Below are 15,439 nucleotides of genomic sequence, written 5' to 3' on the forward strand. Positions count from 1 at the left end.
GGCAGAGTTAATCTTCACCCTGTCAGGTTTCTTCAGCCACCGCCGTGGCTAGGATAAATGTTTACTGGAACTTTCTATGTGTTCTAGTCCCCAGACCCCAGGATGCAAAGGAGGATAAGAAAGTCTCCATCCACCAAGATCTTTCCAACGAGGGGAGAGATGCCAAGCTAAGAGCCAAATAAAATACAGTGCGATCAGAGTGAGAAAACTGAGTGATGTCACCATGAAAGTCACACTTCGGGCAGGCCAGGCAGGGCTGCAGCCACTTCACAAACATAAGTTCATGGAATCATCATTACAACAGAAAGAGACAGAGGCTACCAACATTTCCCATTTAATAGATGAGAACACTGAGGCACAGAGAGGCCAAGAGACTTGCCCACTGCCACACAGCAAGTATTTGATACAGTCAGAATCTGTGTTCTTAGCACAGTCGTCCTGGTCCTGGGAAGTGTCACACAGCCACACTCCATGGGTCAGGAAGGAACTGTCACCGGCCATTGTCACTTGAGACCCAGCTGCGCGGCCACACTCCCATGGGGGAATCACATGCCTCCCTAAACCCCGATGAAGACTTGCACACTCAGAGTCACATGCGAGGTCACAGAGAGCAGAGTAGGAACGAAATCATGCAGGAAGCCCTGCTGAGGTCTCTACCCTGGGGGCCCCGAGAAGTCTCCCTGTCTAGGATAGTTCAAGGAAGATCTAAAATGGGGTTAATGCTACCTGGATGCAGATCTAGAGATGAAAACATGCACATTTCAGGCAGCCTGCAAGTAATTTGACACCCGAGAGGTAGAGCCCAGTGAGGTTGGTGGGCGCATGGGTTGGGACATGGGGGGAGCAGCAAGAAGTGGCAGGAGAAGGAAACAGATCACAAGGGACCTTAGCTCAGGCCGAGGGTTTGTCCTGAGGGTAAGGGGGAGGTGATGCAAAACTTAGAGAGTGGAAGGTGACCCTTGGGTGGCCAACAATGCTGAGGTCGGCTTGTCAGCTTTAGCAAATAAGAATCCAGGACACCCAGTGAGATTTGAATTTTATAGAAATTTTATAGAAATTTGAATTTTATAGAAATCATTCTTATAAGTATGGTCTCTGTGATATTTGGGATATTCTGATACTAAAAAAAAGTAGTTGTAGTCTATCCATGCAACCAAATATGCAACGAATAATGTTTTAGTATCAGAATGTTGCAAATATCACATGGGACCTCCAGTTCCTAAAAAAAAATATTCACTGTGGTTTATAGAAAATTCAAATGTAACTGAGTATTCTGTGTTTTCCGGGCAACGCTGATGGGAGGAGTGTGGGTTTGGGAAGGAGAACCCGCAGTGTGAGTTCGAGGTCATGCTGAGGCTGAGATGCCTGTGGGTCATCCATCCACGCGGAAATGAGGTGTGGCCTGTCAGATGTGCTGGGGCCTGGGCTCAGCCTGAGTGGAGGTAAAACAATGTGGAATTCATCAGAGTATAGAGAGTGAAGGAAGCCGCTGGTGTAGATGCGTGTAATGCATGGTGGAAAAGCCAATACTTAGAGGCAACCATGACTACTCTTGGCTGACGAGCCACTCCAGCAAACACGGAGTCTCGGAGGTATTACAGCTCTGTTAGGGCTCCTCTTAATAGTGAGACAGTGCAGTAAAGGTGAAGGTCATTGGAATTTGAGGAGTCTAGTGTACTAAAGGACATCTACATGGACACTGTGGCCCATCCGTCTCTACGACTTGTCATTTATAGCATATTTAACAGGGAGCTTGTTGGTGCTTCCACCAATTCAGCAAAGTATTTATTTCAGCTTCATAAATGTTGAAATTAATTCATAGAGAGATTTAGTAACCCATTTCATTATAAGAAAGCCAACGAGTGACAGAGTCGGAGGGACAAACTCAGCCTTCGGATGCATGCATTCCTCCCCTTATAGACCCTTCTGTGGAATACCACAATTTTCAAATACCACAGTATTTGGGGAAAGTAAAATATCTGGAGCAATGATAGGCATTCACTTTGGCCCCAAACGCCATCCCGAATGACTCTTAAAAACGGCTGAGTTGTCATCTTGTTATAACACACAGTCTTACTCAAACAAGGACCAAAGGAACACTGCCTCCTGCACCACATCCATCCCATCCGTTGGCTATCTCCCTCCAAATGCAGAGCTCCGTATGTCTGTTGTGATGCTGTGACCAGCATCGATCCTAAAGTTGGATCAATAATTGAATTCCCAGTGCCACAGGCTGTTTCAGCAGTAACTTAGAAACAGACTGTGCCATATTAGAGAAATCCTCATCTGCATAAGAACAGCCTGGTCCTGAAGGCTGTTGAGGAGCAACACACATGACTCAAAGATAATTCTCAGCCTTGGAGAGCTAACAGACTCCTTCATCTTCCCTGTGGTTGCAGTGGATGTTAAGTCGTAAATTTTTTCTAACCAGTAGTTTTCTGAGGAAAATATTTCTGAGCAACCATACACTGAAATACTGGTGCTCCTTTAAAGGCAAGGAAAGCATGTAACTTTTCATATTTTGTAGCTGGAGGAGACTCCATTCAACATCGTTCGTCTCCCAGATACAGGCAGACCCAAAGCTTATTCCCATCTGGTTATCCAGCCTACGGTGCTATTGGCCATTGCATTTCCCATGCTATCACAAATATCTTAGGGCAAGGGCAAAAATGATTTTATATACGTACATACAGGTATGCACCCACAGGACAGATTGGATGGGTCGAGGAAACACGTTCGACTTAGCCCTGGTACGCTTTTAGATTGTGTTGTTTTATTATCCAGTAATGTGGATTTCCTGTGTGTCTCCAGATGGCATCTGGTTTACCAATAAGAGTTTGAGCTTTTGGGGGACACCTGAGTGGCTCAGTCAATTAAGCATCCAACTCTTGGTTCTGGCTCAGGTGATGATCTTTGGGTCCAGGGATCAAGCCCAGAGTCAGACTCGGTGCTCAGTGGGGAGTCTGCGCTCACTCTCTCACTGCTCCTCCCCCTATGCTCTCTCTCTCAAATAAATAAATCAAATTTTTACCAAAAAAAGTTTGAGCTTTCAAAGGAAAGAATCAGGACTTGAAGAAGCTGGAGATTTTTACTTCTAAGAAAAGATGAGATGTGTACATGTCTTGTGCTAGAGGGGTAGGGAATGAAGGTCACAATCCTCTAAAGATTCTAGAAGACCTACCATAGACTTACTCTACATAGAGACAGGTTGTGAGTGAGGAAGGCAGGTTTTTTAAATACAGAAAAGAATGTTCTAGCAATTATTGTTATTAAAAATGGAACGGATGACTTCATGAAGCATAGTCTCTTGTTCCTAAAAGTGTTTGAGCTGAGACTAGATGTCGGTTTGGTTATCCACCTCTATGCAACAAACTATCCCACATCTCAGTGGTGCAAGCAGCCACTATTGCATTGATTCGCTCAGGGTTCTGAGCATTTGCTCCGGGCTTGATAAGGATAATTCATGGGACCTCATGTGGCAGGCTCAGATCCACCCTGGAGATGGCCTCACTAAGGGATGGCAGGCTGGTGCTGATTGTCACCTAGAAGTTCCACTGGGACTGTTGACTGGAAGCCTCTTGCTGCTCTACGTGGCCTCCGTACGTGACTGGGCTGGCTTCTCACAGCATGGTGGTCACAGGGAGGCCGGACTTCTTCTGTTGCAGCAAGTTCCACATAAACCAGGGCAAGTCACTAGGCCCCACTGAGGTTTAGGGCAAGCATGGGATCACTTCCTCCACCTTCCACCCCCTGAAGCAGGTCATTGGGTCCGTGAAAATTTAAGGGGAGGGAACTGCATGAGGATGTGAATGCATCAAGTTTCCTGGAGGCCACCAAAGCCATGTTGCATCACAGTACCCAGCTAGCTATATTTTATTATGAAGATTTATTCTCTATGCTGGATGTTAAACTGGATGACCAGTGATTCCTCTTCAAATTCTGGAGTTCCCAGGTTCCATTTCTTTTTAACCTCCAGTTCCCTGGTATAATAACAGGCACACCATGAACATTAAAATGGGACTTACTGACTGATTGATTTCACACATCTTCCATTTTCCATCTTCTATTTTTTAGCCTTGGTCAATCATTTCACAGGAACATAGCTTCTGCCAGATGCAGTGCCTTCTCAAGCCAACAAATGATTACTCTTCATGCTGCAGATATCAACTTGGTCCCACGTAATTCATTTTGTAAATGCTGTTACCAGACAGAAGCACACATTACTCTAGTTTGCAAAATCTGTGCTAGGGTAGAAGGATTGGTGGGGAGTTATATGCTGTAACTTTCATATATATTGCCTTTGCTACTTGAATTGTTTTTTTTAAAGGTAAAGTTTCTGTTTGTTTTAAATATAATATGCACCCACTGTAGCGGATGTAGATGGAAAAGAGCCACACAAAAAAGAAAAACAATCACAATGACCCGAAGACAACTACTATTCCAGCTTTTTAGTATATATTTTAATATAAATTAACTATGGTTATATTAGCACATTTAGTTTCATAATGAATACGTTTCAGAACTTACTTTCTATGATACTAAAAAATCTTAGGAGATCAGATAATACATTTTATGTTAATAATATTCAATGGTATTATTAAAATCTTTGCAAATGTTTTTAATTACTTTATATAATTCTGCCATTAGTATAAATATTACTATGAGTAAAGGTTTTCTTTATTTAGAAATATGTTCTCAAAATACACTTCAAAGAGATATTTAATGTTAACTCATTTCATTCCACAAACATTTACTGAACACCTACTATGTGTCAGACACTTGCTGGGCTAACAAAATATACCTCCACATTGATTGTGTGCTTAATATTTGCTAGATACTGTGCTAAAGGCATCTGAATTTGTTTGCTACAAATGACCACAAATGACCACAAATTGGGTGGCTTAATCAACAGAAATGTATTCTCTCATAGCTCTGGAGCCTGGAAGTCTGAGATTAAGGTGTGGGCAGGGCCATACTCCCTTCTAAGGTTCTAGGGAGGAATCCTTCCTTGCTTCTTCCAGCTTCTGATGGCTGTCAGCAATCCTTGGCACCTCTTGGCTTGCCCCTGTGTGACAATGACTCGTAGCTGCATCACTCCAATGTCTGTCTCCGTCATCACATGGACCTTCTTCCCTCTGTGTATTTGTGTTCAAATTTTCCTCTTCTATGAGGACACTAGTCACTGGTCCACTGTAATCTGGTGTGACCTCAATCTTTACTTGATTACACCTGCAAAGACCCTATTTCCAAGTAAGATGACATTCACAGACTCCAGGTGGGCACAGGGTTTTGGAGGAAACTATTCAACCCAATACAGTGTTCCATGAATATAATCCTTTCTGGTCCTCGCAATTGCCCAGTTGTAAGGGCATTGATCATTCTGAGTCTTGGAGATATCAAGGAGCTTTTCTAGGGTCGTTCAACAAGGAAGGCACAGAGCAGCTGTTCAAAGCCATGGAACAGGTATTCAAGACCCAACTTCAAGGCTCCTTGCTTGCAAACACCAATGATATTGCTGGAGGGGTGATGTGTATCAGAAGCCAGCAAGTTAGAAAGTACCAGAAGTAAAGGGCTTGTCCAGTCAAGAGGATATGAATGCCCAGACCTGTGGATCACCAAGAACTCACACCTGATTTTTCCTTTCAGGAAAGGAGAAGGGAGCCTAGGGGTGGGGAAGGAGGAGAGCTGCCTTGATTGGGAGTCCCCTGGAGCCCCAGCTGGGAAGGCCAGGAATGACTCTGGTTTGTGCTTGGGGCCACTGCAGCTTCTGCCAGCCTCCAGCTGTGGAGCTGTAGGGGTTCTGGGGCAGCTGGGGTCATTGGATGGTTCTAAGAGGCACTGACGCTGACAGCAATGGAAGGGGACCTCTCAGCCAGCAAGACATCCTTTCCTAATGAATTTTGCATTCCTCCTGATGAGGACACATGGATTGGCCTAAAAATAGCCCACATGGAGCTTCTATTAGCTTCATCCTTCCCACTATCACATCCTGAGTGAGCGCCTCTAAATTTGGAACTGACAAAAGGCTGCCGAAAGATTTCCTTTCAGAAAATAATGGGCTTAATGGGGCTTTTGACAAATGGCTGAGGTTTCATTTTCTCCTGCTCTTTAGTTTGAACTATTTTCAGTTTTTTTTTAAAAAGGGTTGCCATGTGCATCTTTGTTTCCAATAATTGGATCTGAATTGAAAGGGAAAGACTCTGGAATGAGTTTCCTGTGAAAATCAGATCTCAACCTTCTAAAATGAAATAGTAGTAGGAAGCTGTCTGGTTGCTAGAAGCCAATTGTGGAAAGATGGTCTTCCCACTGACTGCTGTCGAAAGGTGGGGAGATGGCTGGGAGGTGGGTGACAAGGGAGCTGAGGTTCCCGGGATTGGGGCTGCATGGGTCCTAGGCTCCCAACAGCTCTTGATGTCACTTCCCTGGCTGGAGGCTTGGGACCTTTCAGAGCTGGCTTCCTTGGCATCTGCTGTCCCTCACCTTAGAAACCCATTTGTGCCATATCCCCCTTGTTTTGTTCTATATTTAGCAAGAAAGGAGAAATCTCCCTACGAATCTCTCAGTTAAAATGGTGAATGGAAAAACTGCATCCTCCCCCGACTCCGTTCCCCATTTTAAATCAAGAAAGTAATCCAAAAGAGAAGAAAATACATTCACACTGGAAACCAGGAACGGTGCATTTCAAAAGCATGCCAGAAACTTCGTGGGATCTCTGCAAAATGTCATGCAATGGAAATCAGATGGAGGGCATGTGTGTCCCACGCCTTCTGGGAATGCCATAGCAGGGCTCCATCTATACCTTATGGCCATGCTGCAGAGACGAGAGGCAGAGGGGGACTTGAGGGGCAATGGAAAGCCACCCTCCCTCTTAGTGGGTGTCCTGGAGCTGACAGTCAGAGATGGCACTGGAGGGCCTCGTCACAAGGTCCCCATGTGGAGGTAGGGACCCCCTGACGCTGTGGGCACTATAACTTCCCACTGCTAACAAGAGGCTCCATAGCAGCTGGAAAAGTGACCAGCAACCCAGCCTCCTTCAGCAAAGAAGCTCTTCGGCCATGAAAAAGCCAGGAGGAAGCCCCTTGTGGAGAACATGCCCTCCGACCTATGAAAGTCAAAGGCATGATCAGTCATGGCTTTCCTCTGTCCCTTATCTGGGCTTAGACCCCTCCAGCAGCATGCTGCATGGTCTCTGCATCACTTCTGGAAGTCTATTCCACTACCTGTGCCCCATCATAACTACACATGATGAGCAAATTGAGAAAAACAGCCAGATGCTTGGAAAGATCCTTCCCAAAGAGATCATTCTGGGGATGATGGGCAAACATCACCTCACCATGGCCCCAAATTCCTGGGGGTAGAATAAGGGACTGGCCGCAAAGAGAGGCTTAGAGATTCTCCAGTCTGGGTTCCCAGTGGGCAGTGTGTCTGACCAGAGAAGGACATGTGAGCAGAGAAGAAGGTTTTCTGATAAACAGTACAACCCCGGGAACAACAGGAAAAAAAGCCAGTGGAAGCAGAGAAGTCCAGAGCAGGTGCTCGGAGATCCTCAGAGGAAAAGTGTGCAGAGATTAATGAGAGGAGCGGAGCTAGCCAGATAAATAAATACACAAGAGACACGTAGAGATAAGTAAGTGACATGGAGGACAAATTCAGGAGATTAGAAATATCTGTCATCAGAATGGAAATAGCAACAAAAGACAGAGCCATGATAGAAGGTTTTCCTGTCACAGATGACACTGCATTCACTCATACTTTTTGAGTTTTTTTTCCCCCATAAATGTGGGTCTGGCTCTTCTTATATTCATGAGCTTCTCTATTTGAACTACCTCTCCTTTTTTACCTTGATGAGTTTTGTTCAAGACTGGCTACATTCAGGGTTTCCTGAAGTTGCCCATTTGCAAGAGTCTCCTGGAGAGGGAGTTACGAACACAGATTTCAGGGCCTCTCCTCCAAAGTCCTGGATTTAAATTTGGGGAAGAGGGTAGAAGGACCTGGAAATTTCACTTAGGATCACCTAAGTTTGAAAAACTGGTAGATGCCATGGCCTTTTCAAACAATTCATTTTTGGATTAATTTAACTCTTCTTCTTCTTCTTCTTCTTCTTCTTTTTTTTTTTTTTTGTAATTCATGGATTTTTGGTTTGAAGACTCATTATTTTTTCCCTCAGGGTTTTGCTTCCCCTACTCCTTTTCTAAGTCCTTAAGATAAATCCTTGGTCTATTGTTAGTTTTCTCTATTTTGCTAAGTAATAGAAGCTTTTAAAACATTGACATTTCCTTTGGGGATAGCTTTGCCCAAATTCTATGGTATTTGATAAGCGGTATTTATGTTCTGAATGTAACTACACATTGATTCCTTTTATTAACTAAAGCCACGTTTACATTTTTTTCACTTGGTTTTTGTTTCACCTCTACTTTTTTTTTTTTTTTTTTTTTTAATTTAGTGCCAGTAAAGACCTGAAGTGCTCTAACCAACTAGAAAACATATGGTCAATCTTGACGTGTAATCACAATTGTAAAGTGGTTAATGTGGGTGTGTAAATTTGGAGACTAAAGAGATATTGCTAAATAGAGAAAAATAGGATTAAGTGTTAGAATACATCGTTTTAGAATAGAGCAGTTTCTCAGCGTTGACACTAATAACAATTGGGACCAGATAATTCCTGGTGTGTGTGTGGGGGGGCTGCCTTGTGCATTGTAGGATGTTTATTGGGACCCCTGGACTCCACCCCCAAATGCCAGTATCAGCGTCCCCACCACTGTACATTGCTGGCCACCAAAATTATCATCTGGGGCATAAGATCACCCCAGCTGACAACCAGAGTTAGAGAAAGTGACTTCTATCTTTGCTCAAGGATGAGTCTGGTCACCTACAGGTCTCAAAAGCACCCTTCTTATCCCTTTCAAAATCCTTTCTCCAGCAGAGGTTCACTCCCCTGGGCTTTGGAGAGCCGACGAGAGGAAGGAGCTCATTTTAAAGACCGCACAGTAATGTGTTTTAATCAATGTATTGATTCTTTTTCTGTCCAGCAGAGCTCCCAGCCCCCTTGCTCTCCATCCTTGGCAACAGTTTCCTAAGGCAGTTACCAACCAATGCAGCAGAGCCACACCTGTCAGACAGTTACAAACCAGGTCCTTCATACATGTTAAAAGCCCACTCCAAAATATTTATTTTACATCACTGGATGGGGGCCATTTGGATCTCTCTTTGTAGTCAGTTGAGGCTTGGGAAGTTAAATAAATAGCCCAAAGCTCTGTATGCACTTCAGAGGTGGTGAACTGGAAATAGGATTTCAGGGTGGCTTGAGCCCCATATGAGTGCTTGGATTTCTTAGTTAGGGTGGAGGCCAGTGAGCCCAGACTTATTTCTCATGAAATTGCCCATAAAGCTTGTAAAACGACACTGCTCTGCAAAGTAAAACTATCAACCAACAAATTGCCAATGTGGGGAATTTCTCCAAATATCAGTTTTCTTCCTGTCCTATTCTCTTCTGTTTTATTTCATTAAGTTTATATTTTGTGGTATGAAAAATAAGAAAACAGGAGAGTCGTAAGGCACCTGGGCAGCTCAGTCAGTTAACTGTCCCACTCTTGATTTCATCTCAGGTTGTGATCTCAGGGTCGTGAGATGGAGCCTTGCGTGGGGATTCAGCTTGAGATTCTTTCCCTCTGCCCCTACTCCCTCACATGAACGTGCTTTCTCTCTCTCTCTCAAATAAACAAATAAATCTTTAAAAAAAAAAAAAAAACCAACAATAGGAGAGTCAGGAAACGTTCATGCCATTTGATCCACTAATGCTGTTGATGGCAATCCATCCTAATGAAACTCAAGTAAACCTATTTTGCAATAAAATATTTATGGTAGTGTTATGCATTCAACAAAACCTTTGGAAAAATACAAATTTTCAAGATAAGGCAAAGGGTTCCTAATTATGGTTCAGCCACCTAATGGATTATTATAAAAATATTTAGAAGTGTTATTATAAAGATATTTTACAAGCTTTTAAAGGATATATGTTAATCATGAAAATAAAGTACAAGGTACAAACATGAAAATATGGAACATTTGTAGTTATCCTTCTGTGACTGACCCCTTAAGTCATTTAACTGACTTTTATTGTGAATAATCTTTGCACATTAGCCCATTATCTGCCAGATAGGTTGCAGACATTTTATTCCTCTTTGTCATGTTTTTTAAACTTTGTTCACAATTTCTTTTCACATAAAAACTAATGTTTCTACAGGCACATTTTATTCTTTATTGAAAGGTCTTATGCTTTGAAAATGCTTCCCCACTTCAAAATCACATATATTCTCCAAAACTTTACCCTAGAGTTCTTATGTTTTTGTATTTCAATGCTTAAAATTTTTATAATCTGGAATTTATTTTGTAGTAAGAATTCAAACTCATTCAAGAATTGATGGAATCTTCTTTTCTTTTCCAACTGATTAATAAATTGTCTCAACTTTATTTATTAAGCCATTTCTCAAATCCCCAGTGACTTAAAATTATGCAGTTTTTGTTGACAGGGGAACATACTCATCATGACATCATATAAAATGAGTTGAATGAAACAAAATTGTAACAAATAGAATGCGCCCTGTATCTCAAGCAAACGTATTGATAAAAAAAAAAAAAGTGAAGGGTTTATACAATACCAGTTTTGGAAGACCATCTTTTACTTTAATATTTTTACATATTTTCTCAAATCCTTACAATGCTTTATGCTGTTTTATAATTGGGAAAAACATACATCATTTTAAACTACCATGCTCTTGCGGGAAGCGAGGCGAGGGGCCAATCAATTCAGCTTACTTTCCTCATAGAATTGTCTCCCTTGCCTTCACTGTATTATTCAAAGTTCTCTGAATGCTGGCAACATAACCAGTTAATTTTCTGCTATATTGTACTTCCATATCTCAAATTCATCACCCCATAAAGTTTCCACACAATGGGGATAAATGTGAGTGTTCTCAAGTGAAGAATTATAGTGCATCTTTAGTGAAAAAGTATAATCTTACGAATGCAATGGAGTTGTGTCCCGAGACGGAGTGAAGATTTGTAGTGACCAAACAACTCACTCTCCTGTTGTTTAATGGTTTTCTTCTTCTTTTTGCTTCTGGTTACAATAGATTATGGGAGTGTTTTTTTTTTTTTTTTTAAGTGTGGGGGATGCAGTGTGGAGATGCCCCAGAGATAGGAGGAATCAGGGAACCTTGACTACCAGAGAGAGCCGAATCTGTGAGGAGATGAGGGAGGACCAGGGGTAGGCCAAGGTGGCCAGGTTGCCAGAGGATGGTTCTACCATCCCCCAAGATCCAGAGCATGTAGAAGAACGCTGATTATCCTCTCCATTCTTTCCTTTTCCATTCCGTGCCCAGTGGGGCCCATCTCTAAGGACTGCTCAGTTGGGCTCCCTCGCTTTGTGGCTTGTAGCTGGGCTTAGCCCTTGGGCAACCCCAGCAGAGACCAGAGAGTGGGAGGAGGGAGTGGTGAGGGCATTTATTCACTGGTTCCCCATCCTGCCAGCCTGTAGGCCCTTCCCTGCTGCTCTCTCTAGGGCTCCTTTGGTCCTGCAGAATGATGGTTGCCTGATGCTACCCATGCAAGGAGAGATGCATCACCCTCTCCCCACCCCTTTGTTTTTCTTCAACTGTGCTCACATCTTGAAATTGGCTCCTTTATTAAACTGTCTTCAGTTACTTGTTTTGAATGAGTCATCTGTTACCTACAGGTCTTTTGACTCATAGGAGATGACAGATGTGTTAGTTCTCTGTGGCTGCTGTAACAAATTACCACAAACTGAACGGCTTAAAGAACTCAAATCTGTTCTCTTGAAATTCTGAAGATCAGATGTCTAAAATAGGATGATGGGGCTGCAATCCCTTCTGGAGGCGCTAGAGGAAAATCTGTTTCTTAGTTTCACCCAGCCTCTAGGGGCCTGACATGTGAGTCTACCTCCCTCTAGCCTCTGCTTCTGCTGTCACCTCTCCTCTGGCTCTGACCCTCCTGCCTCCATCTTATCAGGACTCTGTGACTGTGTCTGACCCACCCCAACAACCCAGGAATAATCTCTCCATCTCATGATCCTCAAATGAATCACATCTTCAAAGTCCCTGTCTCCATATGGGGTAAAATTTAGAGGTTCTAGGAGGATTAAGATGTGGACATTTTTGGGGAACCTATTTTTCTGCCTACCACACCAGATTTCTCAGGAAAGATGGCACGCATGATTTTAGATTTAAGATATCTGTGCCAATTGGAGGGAATACAGAATGGGCTGTTGGATATCTGGGTTTGGACATCAATTTAGTTTTCAAGATCTTCCCTCTACATGGCTCATATCACACTCCTATGTTGAAACCAATGAAAAGTCAAACATAACTCATCCTCCCATATTTGGTTTTGCTACGTTTCATGAAGGAAGAAATCCAAATTTCAATATCACTTATTAAGATGGTCTTAAAGGAGGTCCTGTTCCTCCTAGGGCCTGCCTTTTCTATCTTACTGATATAAGCCCTCTCAATTTTACAGTCTTATTATTTCAGGCAATAGTCAAGCAAACCCAAAGTGAATTCCAGAACGATTCAGATCCAATGACCTCATAAGCTGGTGATTGTTTTTAAGACTTGCGCATGCTCTATTGACCTCACTATGGTATTTGGGGCCATTGACAATAGAGATCTATTGTTATAAGCTAAGATTAGCTGGATTGGAAATCTAAGTGTTTCTAAATCATAACAATAACTTTTATAGGCTTAGATTCTAAATTTGCTACATATCACTTCAACCATTTATTACATAAATGTCCTAATTGTCTCATTTTTTCCTTCTTATGAACAGTGATGGAATCATTTAAGGCTGTTGTCAGATTGAAGATAGTAAAGATTCAAAAGCCTACTAACAGTCCTTGTAACACAGAAAGCAATTAAAATACTAGTTCCTTGGTTACTTTTCCACTTGACCTTCATGTGTTGCAATAATGTGCCACCAGCAAAATACTCATTCTTGGTAAAATTCAATTCAGTGATTGTTTATTGAACACACACACTAATAGCTTTGAGCACTGAAGTAGACCCAAGGATAAATGAGGCTTGTTGTCAAATGAAAAAAGCAGGTGAGAGTGGAAATAATCCCAAGAGAGCATGTCTAGTAAATATGTCTTTACGCAGAGCAATGGCAACAGTTTTAGATCAATTTCTTTGGCTTTCCCATCTGATATTAATTATTATACAAAACTGACATTTGGCAACAGCTGGCTGGAACTAGGGGCACAGTTTGGGGCCATGGACCAGAGGATGAGTGCCAACCAGGACCATGGTTTTGTTAATACAGAGGTCTAACCTGCTGAGCTCATCAGCCAGGGCATACAAATTTGCCCTGGAAAGTGGTATTGATTATAGTCCTGGAAAGAAAAGAATATTTATTAAAATAAGAGAATCAATGATGATTAGTGGATTCCATAAAGGACTATTTCAAAATCCATTTAATAAATAATTGAGTAATATCGTCTGTGTGCAGACACAGTGCTTGGGTATGAGGGATATTACGTAGTGAATAAATCAAGGAAGAAACAGTCTTACTTACCCTCAAGAAACTGGCAGTCTAGGGAAGGAGAAACCCTGAGAGTAGCTAAAGCTGAAGATGATAGGAGCCTTGGGAAAAGAGGGGTTTGAAGGAGAACAAGAATAGATTTGGTCGAAAGGGTCAAAAAAGAAGTCAAGCAGATGGGGCATTTGAAATAGATTTTGAGGAATGACCCCGTGAATATGCTCCAAATATTATATTTGCCTTATAATTTATTTGTTCAGTTCTGCTTATCTCTTTCTTGCTTTTCTGAAATTATTTAGAAATCAACCCAGTAGTACATTGCTAAATTACCATAACGGGCAAACATAGAGTCAAATATGAAAGCCTCTTTCACTGCGACTTCTATGTCAACTCTTTTCTCCAGAGATTAGTAAATGGGTACTATTTTAGAACATTTCCTATGTGCTTACATACATTTGTACTTACACAAATATTTGAAAAAAAATTGACCTACACTATGCACACCTTAAACTTACACAATGTTATACATCAGTTATATTTCGATAAAACTGAAAAAAAACACAGTGTATAAATGTTACAAAAGATTGAAAGAGTATTTTATGATGTGGATTATTTCTAGTTGCCTAGGAGCAATTTTACAATTCTGGTACTTTCCTCTATTTTCTATAATGAATGTATATTTTTAAAAGATTAAAAATATTACTGAAAAACCAAGCCAAACCAAAAAACAATCAGAGGAAGAAAAGAGGTTCTCCTTCCTCAACCCTGGAATACAAGTCCTAGCTTCCTTTTTAATGGACCAACTTGGATCATTCATCCACATCTAAAACTAAGCTGTAGCAGAGGAATGTGTCTTCGTGGTTTCTGAACCACTCACCATGGCATGGAGGATGGGACCATAGAGGTTGTCTTCACAGGCTGTTTGTGGGAATGGTACCACCCAACCCAGACGGCTCCTCCCCAGCAGTGGGATGCATGTTTGGCAGGCAACCATGGCTATTTGTTCTCACGTCCTCCCCTAGTGACCTATGTCCTGGGTTGTACAGTGTCCTCCCAAACCTCATGTCTGTCCAGAACCTGTGAATAAAACTTTACTTGGAAGTAGGCAGATATAGTCAAGTTTAGATGAGGTTATACTGGATTAGGATGGAGTTCATCCAATGACTGATGTCCTTATAAGAAGGAGGTTTGGAGACAGACCCACAGGGAGAAACCCATGTGACAACTGGAGGCAGAGATGGGCTCCGATGGTCCTGAAGGCCTCCCAGAGGGGCTGGCCTACTTGTGCCATGCCAGCGAGGAGAATATTAAAGCAGGTTACAGAGGAGAGCACACAAGAGGAACTCAGGCATCTGCTCCCAGGATGCACTGACAGGGGTGTGGTTAAACCACTTCAGCCACACACACTAAGGGTCTGGACAATAAGCTCCTAATGTGGCCTTTCTAAAAACACTTCTTTGGCCTTTGCGTTCCTGATAATATTTCGAATAGACTCCAAAAGTCTTCATAATTTTTCAGTAGCTGATCTAAGAGCTCCTTTCTTAAGAGTTTCTTCTGTTGTGTAAAAAAAAAAAATAGTTGTTTCTGATTAGAGTAGTTGTAGGTGTTCCCATATTTCTACCTCCATGCTTGCCCTCCTGAGACAAGCTACCTTCCCTTCTCTCTCTCTCTCTCTCTCTCCGTCTCTCTGCATTATCTCACTTTGTTTTATTTTTAGCAGAACACTTATGCTGCCTTTTGTTTTCCTGTTTATTTAGTTGTGTGCTTATTGATAGTTCCTCCCTCCAGGACATAGGCTGTATGAAGGCAGGGACCTTGGCTGTCTAGTCTATCTCCATACCTGAAGTACAGAGAGCAGGGTTTGGCTCACAGCAGGTGCCAAAAATAT

General features: G+C 42.2%; 1 long non-coding RNA gene across 1 annotated transcript in view; it reads right to left on the reverse strand.

Moving 5' to 3' along the window:
- Positions 1–11,785, reverse strand: part of LOC144296256 (uncharacterized) — a 29,067-nt gene extending 17,282 nt beyond the window's left edge. The window contains exons 1-2 of the long non-coding RNA XR_013363418.1: positions 11,022–11,785; positions 4,026–4,197 (exon numbers count right to left, since the gene is read on the reverse strand). This is a non-coding gene — a long non-coding RNA (uncharacterized LOC144296256). The remainder of the gene's footprint in view (positions 1–4,025; positions 4,198–11,021) is intronic.
- Positions 11,786–15,439: the final 3,654 nt, after the last annotated feature.

Source organism: Canis aureus, chromosome 24 (assembly GCF_053574225.1).
Source record: "Canis aureus isolate CA01 chromosome 24, VMU_Caureus_v.1.0, whole genome shotgun sequence".
NCBI lineage: Eukaryota > Metazoa > Chordata > Mammalia > Carnivora > Canidae > Canis > Canis aureus.